This window comes from Hipposideros armiger, unplaced genomic scaffold (genome assembly GCF_001890085.2).
Source record: "Hipposideros armiger isolate ML-2016 unplaced genomic scaffold, ASM189008v1 scaffold_237, whole genome shotgun sequence".
NCBI classification, from domain to species: Eukaryota; Metazoa; Chordata; class Mammalia; order Chiroptera; family Hipposideridae; genus Hipposideros; species Hipposideros armiger.
In genome coordinates this window covers 1,358,211-1,368,720 of record NW_017731587.1, presented here as the reverse complement: position 1 = coordinate 1,368,720, position 10,510 = coordinate 1,358,211, and the positions used below count along the sequence as shown (strand labels likewise).

The window sequence follows — 10,510 nt, the reverse complement described above, 5'->3', positions numbered from 1 at the left end:
GGCCCAATAGAAATGTTTTTAAAGAATGCATTCTAATATGAGTTATCATTATTCCTTTGTTTTTAAAACACTTTACTGTGGCGTACTAGAGGCAGTGTTGTAAATAAATGTTGGGCCAAGATACCATGTTTCTCTGAAAATAAGACCGGGTCTTATATTAATTTTTGCTCCAAATGATGCATTTTATTCATTTATTCATGTACAAAAATCTGCGTTTATTCAAATACAGTCACGTCTGGCTGATGATCTTAACTGGGGGGCTGATTTGGGCCTTATAAGCACCCTGAAAACCATGCTAGGGCTTATTTTCCAGTTAGGTCCTATTTTCGGGGAAACATGATAGAAGACTAGAGTTTTAGTCTTGGAGTTATCACTTCACTAGCTAAGTTGTCAAGCCACTCATCTCTCTGAAACTTGGTCTTATAATTGGTTAGGAAGTGAAAATAATAATAACTGGTGACCGTAGAGTGTGGCTCAAATGAAATAGTATGATGAATTGTTCTCTGTGTATTTTAAGAAGCTTCATGGCTGTACATTTAGATGTGCGGAGTGTTGGTCCAGATGATGAATGACTCAGTTATCACTGTATGTTAGCATGTGACTCTGTTCTGCCCTGAGCACAGAGCTGTTATTGCCAACTTCTTCAAGTTATTGCTGACTTTTTCACTTGGAGTCCACAGTGGTTGAACTATTGTCCCATCTTCTGTTGCCACCCCCACACCCTATCTCTGCTTCTAATCTCCGTACCCTTGCCTCATAAGCAGTTTTTTGCTCTCCTCCATTTCTTCTCTGTTGCTTTTCCTACATTTCTGGTCTCTGTGTGAACGCTTATTTTGATTAGAAAGACATTCCGGCCAATTGGAGCCCTTCTTTCCTTCTTGACTGTAAAGCACCAATGACAATGCATAGCGTCTAGGTAACCTTTGGCTTTGGTTTTATTAGGCCAGGCATACTCAGAGTCTCCCTCTTCAGCGACAACCCGTTTTCTTTATGGAGCATGTTCTGATTCAGAGCAGTCTGGTGGCCCGGTGATTAGGAAAGCGATATGTCAGAAAGCAATATTTTTTTCCTGCATTGAAGTGCTTGTGTTAATTAGTCCTGTACTGAGAATTTGCAGTAAATATGCTTAGCACATGTACTAGATGGAAACATCTAGTGTCTAAACCTGGTGATATATTTTTGTAACTAATGAGAACATATTTAATTTCAGACCTTTTCAAGCAACAGATTGGCAAAAAGTAAAAAGATTACAAGAACTTTGGAATCAGATAATCGAGGGAATCTAATCCCAGAACTATTACTTGCTAATTGTGTAATTTTGACTGTTACTAAAACTGTTTTAGCCTCTGTTCCCTGTTCTATATGAGGCTAGTGATAAACTACTTAATAGAGTTTCTGGGAGAACTGAATGAGATACATTATATAAAGTGGCTGATACAGTGTCTGGTGCCTAGGATAATTATTAAGTATTTCTCTTAATTAAGAAATTATTCATTAACGTTATTGCTAATAGTTTAAAATCACTGTATAGTGATATCTGAAAGTATTGTAGGACATTTAGGGAATTTTTAAAAGCAAATATTCAAAATTTAAACTTATTCCTAATAATATTTCACTAATAATATTTACATATTAAATAATAATATTTAAATCAGATAGATTTAGGGAAATCAGATAGATTTAGAATTGAACCATATTAAATAACTACTAATTTTGGAACTTAATTTTCATTTTGAATTACAACTTTGGAGAAATGATGTTGAAACTTAACCATTATACACACACACACACACACACACATGCACACACACACACACCACACCACACCTTGGGCATGCATACATGCATGTGCACACAGTCGTAAATTTTGCAAATAAAATGTTTGCAGTGTATACTCAATTAAAAGTACATATGGGGGCCGGCCGAGTGGCTCAGTTGGTTAAGAGTTCGCTCAAAGGTTTGAGCTCTGAGCAACAGCGGTTCGAGTCCAGCCCGAGCTGAGCTGCTAGTGAGCTGCCAACAGGTGGCAGGATGGCTCAGCTAAAAAAACCAAACCAAACCAAAACAAAAACAAACAAACAAAAAAAGTACATATGAAAAGCAGAACTAGGATGTTGTGTATCTTTACCATAATTGACCTTTTTCCTTAAATTAGATGCATGGTATACAGCATATGCAAAATTATGATCTCTTAGCATCTTATAAGAATTGTTCCACTCTATGATGTGTCTCTTTGACAACAAAAAAATCTTAAAGAATGAAAATATGGAATTGTTTTCAATTATATTGTGTAAGATTACGTTGAACTAAGAGTTAGCCCAAATCCCAGGTATACTTTTCTATACTTTGTTTTACAGCAATCAAAATTGAATATAAAAACTCTGTTTATTCTTTGAATCTTTTTCTGGGAAGCTGATTTTCTCTAACTTGCATTCTCACCACTCTCATCAGAAACTACAACTTTCGTTAATTTATTTACGGGTAGTTCTTCATTTGAGAATAGTGATCTCCTAATTAAAACAGATCTTTCACATGTTTATATTTTTCTAGGAATTCCCTATATAAAGAGAACATATAACCTTCTAACACTAACACTTCTTGCTTTCCATTTTTTCCCCCCAGAAGAAGAAAAACTGCACTTCCACCTCCCCCTTACACACACACACACACACACACACACACACACACACACACAACCAAGTACAGGTAAGCTAAGTACGTTGACCGTTTACCAAACTGATAACACGGCTTTTTCTTTCAAGTTAGGACTTGGCTCTTGTGATTTCCCTGGGACCCTTCCAGTTTTAAAACAGGTCACAGTTCTGGGGGAATGGGTTTGGATTTATTTGCTTAAGAGCTATATTTGAAGTCAGTCATTTTGGGGGCAATTAACAATGATATAGCTAAAACACTGGCCATATTGCCACACGCACAATGGAAAAGGAGGCCTATTAACACAACAAATCATATCAACCTAAGATGTTTTATCTCAGACACAGTTACCATTTTATTTTTTATGTGTGTTACCTTGTTCTCAGTTGGAATGTGTATTTCTATTGATAACTACATTCTAACACAACTGGCAAGCTCCTTTTTAAAAAGGAGAACACTTTTCATTCTTGTTGGATAGCAGCCTAGTTTTCCCTAGTACACATCTGTTCCTTGGAAATTTTGAGAATATTCAGGTGACAATTCACCCCGTATTTTGATAAACCAGATTCTGTTACTGATGGGTTAAAAAAAAAAAAAAAGCAGTCATACTGTTTTTAATAAAGGAAAACAACAAATGGTTGTTGCAGGGTGGCTCTCACCTCTCTGGAATTAATTTAAATTAATACAAGAAATCAATAATTTAAGATCTTATTAAACATACCACTGCAATTGACTTTTAGGACTGAATAAAAAGGCTAGCACTTGGATCTCCCCAGGGTGAGGGACTGGATGGGAAGGGTAAGTATGCCTTTCCTACAAAGTGAACGTTGGTGAAACTGAGAGAAGTTGACTTGAAGAGGATTTTGTTCCTTTCTTGCTTTGTGAAACAGTATTCTCCTTTTATGGTCCAGAGCAGGGATGATTATGCAGAAATTTGGATAAACTTTCTTTGTGAGGGTAAAAACAGAGGCACTGCAATGGAAAGATGGGTAGTTTTAATTGGTACCTTTGTGAATTGGAACCAGAGCCGCAGATGATTGTGAGCTTTTTCAGGTGAAGTCAAGACAGGCTGTTACAATGGAAGGCTTGTGACTTCAGCTCTGTTTGGGGTAGTAGCTCGTCAGAGTTTTTAAAAAAATGCTTCAATATATTTTGATTGCATGCTGAATTTTTGGTGTGTGTTATAAAATAGCAGCTTGCTTATATTTAAAAAAAAAAAAGACTGTCATAATAAATACCCATATGCTCATCTTTGTATATACTTGGAATTTGAATTCTGAGGATGTATTATTTTGGGGAGGGGAGTTGGGTTTATTTTTCAAACTGAAGCCTGTGAGAGAGCTAGTAAATTTAATATTAAATTTTATGTTAGTTTATTCATATACCGCAAACCTTACAGATTTAAGGTAGATCATGGATGCCATTTGAAAGATAAAATTGTCTTTTAGAGTAAGTTAGTATACTCCTTAAGTTAAAGTTTTCATTTTTATTTCTTTTTGTGTCATCATTGTTTATGAAAACTAGTTGAAAATGAAGTTCAAAGATTTCCTGTAAATCAGTAGATTTGACAAGAACATTATTTAAACTTTTTCTCTAAACCTGAGTAAGAATTTAAACACAAACCAGTAGTTGTCCGGAATGTTTTTTTTTTGAAGCATCTTTGGAAGTCTGTATAAAAATAGAGTCAATGTTTTAATGCAGCTTACCTACCGCATTTGAAGGAGTTCTTTTGTGAACGTCTGCAAGCTGTTTGTGTGTTTAGTAAGAGTTTACTAGAATAGACTGAAATTGGTAGAAATAGGCCAAAATAACACTGTAGCTATAATTGAAAACTGCAGTGGTGTTCTCTCTCAAAATCTTGAGTAAATGGAAACTAATGAAGTATTTCTTCTGTAAAATATTGCTAGTTTTCATTCACTTAAAGAAAAATTATTTGTATCTTAAGGATTTTTTCCCCCCAAAAAAATCACATCAGTTGCTGCTAACTTGTTGGCACTTTTCACAAACTAACTTCTATTCTGTATCAGCTTTGATACTGGAAAAAGAAGAATGGAAATTAAGAAGGCAACAAAAAGTAGATAGTTGTCCTTAGACACGTGTCAACCCAAATTTTTAATGATATTTGGTAATGACATTGTAAATCATTTTGTTATGTATTCTGAGCACTTAACCTCAGAGGCCAAAAATGACTGTTGTCACTAGAAGTGATGGGAAGAAAGCAAGGGTGTGTTTACCATTTAAGTAGTCTGATTTCTGCAAATTATAGTGTAAAAATATGATAATTGTATTCAAAGTTTGGGAGAAAGATTTGAATGTGGTTTATTTTAAATTCAGGAAATCAGCTCAAATAGGCATTGGCCTTTGATTTAAAAGTGTTAAGTCATTCTTATCTAGAAATGTGCCATCTCCCAAGAAAGCATTGGTGTGGGATGCTTTCAGCTCATGTTAGGAGCTATATTCCTGTATTCCTTTAGCAAGCATTTGTAAGTGATTAGCTGTGTCAGGAACCATGTTAAATGTTGGGGGCACCAGCATAGATGAAGATGGGAGTCCATAATCTCAAGGAGCTTAGAATCTGGTGGGGAAACCAAGTAAACAGACAGTTTATCTGAACTAGAGACATGCTTATGATTCTAAGTGAGTACATAAGAGGGCACTTGACACAGACTGGGAGGGAGAGGTGAGGGAGGCACTTAATGAAAACTGACTCCTGAAAAATAAGAGTTAGCTTATTAAAGATGAGAGAGTGGGAGGAATATTTGGGGAAAATATGCAGGAAGAGAGAAGTGTGGCCTCTAAAGAACCAGGGCATACAGTTAGAGGAGGGGGTGGGAGAGGGCGGGGAGAAAGATGAATTTGCAAGGTTGGTTGGGAGCTAGGATAACATTTGGAGAATCGTTTGAAGTAGGGTAAAATCCAAAGCAGAGAGACCAGAAAGGTGTCCATTACAGAATTATATTGGCTATATAGGATTATATTAGAGGATTTGTATTCCTAGTGGTGAGGAGGGTTAAAATGAGGTAGGAACAGAAGTGAAAAAGAAATGTGAGTGTATTAGAAATGGAAAGGTGAAGAGAATTTGACATCACTTGGGAACTAGCTGAATGTGGAGGATTGGAGGAATTAAAGACTAATCCCTGATTTCTGTAGACAAGTGGGCAAAAAAGGAAACACAAAATCAGTTCGGGGTGAAGGAGTTGGATGGGCCTGCTTTCCTCAGTGAATAAGAGGGGGATGAGATGTGAGAACAGGTATTTGGTGTGGGGGCTGCAGAGTTTGGTGTGCCTGTATTGCTGCTTTGAACTGCTGCTAACCATTGTCACTGGCCTTTAGTTTTGCTAGCATATTATTTATTTTGATAGCAAAGACTCTTCGTTGTAAGTGGCATAAGCCCAATTCAGGGAAGGTAGAACCTCTTGCTTGTCTGAACCCAAGAGCTCTAATAAAGCCAGAAGGAGTTGACTTTTTTTTTTTATTGTGAAATAAACATTCTTTTTAAATTAGTTTCAGCTGTAAAACACAGTGCAATAGTTAGTTATACTTTTTACCCCTCAAAGTGACAGCCCCCCTTCCAGGACTTGATTTTTCTCTCTGTCTCTTGGTCCGGCCATCATGGTCATCGTGACCATGATGGTTTCTTCCCGAGCTCTCCTGGGAATACTCCAGGGAGAACCTTCATTATCCTGACTTAGCTTATGAGCTGATCCCTGAAACACAAGTCACTGGCTAGGGGAATAGTGGGGTACTTGGGCCAGTCTGGGCCACATGCCTTCACCTATGGTCTGGGAGGTGGGTGGAGAACAGGCAGGGTTGCCTGTCTCAGACCACGTGCAGTAAGTTCACCACTGGAAAGAAGGGCTCTGTTAGAAGGAAAAGCAAAGTATTCTGGGAAGAGGGTGAGACTAAAGATGTCCACAGAGCCCACGATGTCCACTGCCAGCCTATTCTTAATACCCTTGACAATTTGAGTAGCACTCTTTGGTGCCAACGTGATCTTAAATGCAATCTCAGAAGTTAGGTGGCCTTATTCCGTTAACGAGGTGGTCACCCATGTGAGATAGGACGTTTATGTAGGCGTGGTGTGTATTTTGGATTATTATCTAAAATGGGAATGGGGACTACGGCCTGTGGGCCAAACCCACCCTGTTTTTTATTGTTTTTGTTTTTTGGTGTTTTTTTTTAAAACAGCCATACCTGTTTGTGTATGTATTGTCTTTGGTGCTTTTTACAGTGGCAGAGTTGAGTAGTTCCAACAGGGACCTTGGTTGGGGCTTGCCAAGACTAAAATATTTATTTGGCCCTTCACTGAAAAAGTGTGCCACCCCTGATCTAAATGGAAAAACAAAACAAAACATATCTTTAGAACTCTTCTCGCAATTTTCCTGAGTATGCTGAGAGCATATCTAGATACCCTCAGGGGTTCCTGACATGAGAAGGGAAACATAGGTCCAAGATATAATTGTTAGGAATTAAAGCTCAAATTCAGACTTAGAGATGTAAAACTTGACTGATTTCCCCAACTGATTCCCCTTCTCCAGGACAATAATATGTCAGTATTCTCCTGGGATTTTTGTAGAACTCGGCAAACATGCTGCCTGGGAATGTAGGACAACAGTAAGTGACTAGGTGGCATGGACCCCACACCTCCAGGATCAGTACAGATTTTGTCCTGATAGTCCCTGGACCCTGAGTATGTAGATGAGCAGTGGGTTTCCTGCTACAGTAAGTCTTTGTGTGCTGGCGCTGTTGGCCCCTGTCAGGTGGCCGTGGCAGTCCCGTTTGGCCTGCAGGAAGTGCCTGCTGCTTCAGCTCCAAGTGGCTGCCTCTAGGATGCTTGTAGCTGTTTGTGAACCTGACCCCCCTGCCCCTGTTAGCCGCAAGCCTGCATTTCTAAGCAGTTGTTGCCCAGCTGTCTGCTTTGTTACATTGTTTCAGGCTCTGCTTCAATGTGCTCTCCAAGTGTTTTGCTTGACCTCCCTGTGGGTATCTGCCTTGCTTTAGCTCTGCTCTAAGCAGCTGTTTGGTATTCTTCTGGTATCCATTCTCTACCGTGATCAGCCTACTGGTCCTCCTTTTCTGGGATTGAGGTTCTGACACCTGCGAAGTGACTCTGCGTCACTGTGGGGTTATTGACAGCCTCATCTTGATGCTTTTTTGTTCTTGGGGCTCCCCAGGAGCTACCCTTGGTAAAATGTGTTCGATAACGTACTGCCGTGATAGTTTTTTTTCTTATTGGCAAGGAAAAAGGCCGTATGTTTCTGCTTTGAACTGGATTTGCCATCCTCCACACTCTTTGGAGAGTCCCCATTTGTCAAATGGTTGCAGTTTGGATATGGTTGTCTTCAGGTAGAAAAAGCAGCGTCAGGACCAGGGTTGCCTACTGCATGATTCAATCTGATTCTTACACTTTTCAGGAATGCCCTTGACTTATGGGGCTAGATGTGTGTGTTTTACAAAACAGTAATGCCTGGCTTTTCAAAATGTGTAGCTCGGAAGTTTGGTTTGCATATTTAAATTAGTATCTAGATTAATCCTTATTGAGTGGAAAGTGCTGCCTTTGGTATTATTTTCTATAGCAAATTTGAAAAATAGCTATTGCATGCATATGAAACATATGCATATGAAATGAAATTGTAAGCCGTGATAAATGGAAGACATTTTAGCCAATAGCTACCTATTCTACTTAAAAACAACCCCCAATCACCTGTCATTTTGATTTTCAATAAGAGCCTATTAAAAATTCTTAATTCATAAGCCAGGTAATAAACAATTTCTATAAAAGCAGACAATTAGGTAAAAAGGTTTTGACCTGGAACTGGTGAAATCAATTAAAAAACAATTAAGCCAGAAGGAGACATATTAAATCACACATATATTGTAATGCTTGTTTAAAGGGTATCATAATCTGAGTTTGGGAAAAGTTCAATCCTAATGTTAAAATTTTATGAGTAGATACGTAATATATATGCATTTATATGCAATCCTCTACTTGCCATAAGCCAAAGAAGAAACAATCAATTTACAAATAACACAGAGGCAATACATTTGTTGGCAGCAGTTCTAAGCCTGTTGCAATTCTGTAGTTTTTTTCAATATGCAAGTGGTGAACTGCTGATATTGCTGTGAGCCAGAGATGGTGATATGTGAACGTGTCCAGGCAGCACTTATATTACGTAGGGCTTGGAGGTACTTGGGTATCAGTGAAATACATTATGGGAGTAATAGGAAAATGTGTACTGTTCAACTCATCTTCATAAAACCAGTGTTTACACTGAAGTCTCCATCCCAATTCACAGCTCAGGTTTAAAGGTTTTGCTTGGTGCTGTGTATTCAGTTGAGGCACAGTTGCCCCCCGGGCAGGGATTCATGTCTTAATCTAGACATCTAATTGGCTCTGTTCTAGGCACAATGGTGATTTTGAACCATTGTCAAGGAAAATGTGGCTTCCAACATGGTTGCTTTGTTTTCTTCTACAGAAGTTCACAATACTTTGCACTCTCCCATTTAGTTGCTCCTCTTGAGTCTGGCTGTCAGTTTCTCTTTTGCTTAGTCTAGGGCAGGGGTCGGCAAACTGCGGCTTGTGAGCCACATGCGACTCTTTGGGTACGTTCCGTCTCAAAAGTTTGCTGACTCCTGGAAGAGCCAATCCTGTTCCTCACAAAAATTTAAAAATTATTTGAGAGACATAAATATATTTTTACATAATCACTATTATGTGAAGAATATCCTTTAAAATTTTATAAATGAAACTATTTTATTTTATTTTCATTTTCAATTTTACTTCAGAGCAACGTTTGTACCCAAAGAGCCGCATGTGGCTCGTGAGCCGCAGTTTGCTGACCCCTGCTCTAGGATGATAGCTGCAAACAGGCATAGACTTGCTCCTACGAGGATGCTTCTTTCTCTTTTGTATAGCCCTATAGTTCCATCTCCAGTTCACCTGTTGTGTACCTAAATCAAATCACAATCATTATGAACGTGATAAATGAATAATGCATTAGAAAAGAAATATTTAGAAGTTGTGGATTTTAATTCTCCAAGGGAATAAGAAATTGAGAAAATGGGTAAATATTTTTTGTTGATGAGAAGAGAAACCAAGTGTGATGGATCGTTGACTAACGGGTGTGCTTGGGTTTATTCTTCAATTTTTTAACTTTCTGGCAGTATCACAGTGGTCAAGTCTTTGACTTCTCTGAACCTGGGTTTGCTCATCTGTGAAGAGGACAGTAATTCCTGATCTCATAGGGTTGTGGTGAGCATGAAATCCAATTCACTTTCATACACTTGAATTTTCCATCAACTCTGTTTGGCACTATGTCAGTGGAATAGCATACAAATGGTGAATCATAGGGTATCTGGTCTAAGGATCTCAAAAACTTGCCGGACAGTTATTATTACGTGTTTTGGTTTCCTACATGAATGAACACTTTGCTGAAGTATGAGAATATACAGCCAGGGCCTGAAAGAATTGATATCTTTGGAGAGACCGGGAAAGGATTCGTGCAGGGAATGTCAGGTTGTTAGAATGGTGCAAACCTCAGCACTGTGACTGCAGAGCTTTACATGTGTCGTCAGCATGGGTGATGGTAGGTGGAAAAAAGCAAGCTGCCCAGGACGATGGTCCCTGGCCTCACCGATAATGAGGGCAGGAACAGGTACTGTGACTTCATGTTGAGGGGTTCACAGGTGGACCTGTTAGTGAAGTTTATAAATTTCTAAGTCTGAAGAGAGACACAGAGATCAGGGAGATGTTCATGCTCTGGCTCCTAGCCTGAGATCTTCCTGGGCCATGAGTGTTTTTTAGAATAAAGTCAGCTCTGATTTTGAGGGTTCTGTGGAGTGGCATCATACTGGCAGT

The 10,510-nt window shown here is 38.7% G+C and overlaps 1 protein-coding gene across 2 annotated transcripts in view; it reads left to right on the top strand.

Moving 5' to 3' along the window:
• Positions 1 to 10,510, top strand: part of TMTC2 (transmembrane O-mannosyltransferase targeting cadherins 2) — a 422,158-nt gene that overhangs the window by 11,774 nt on the left and 399,874 nt on the right. The window lies entirely within an intron of this gene.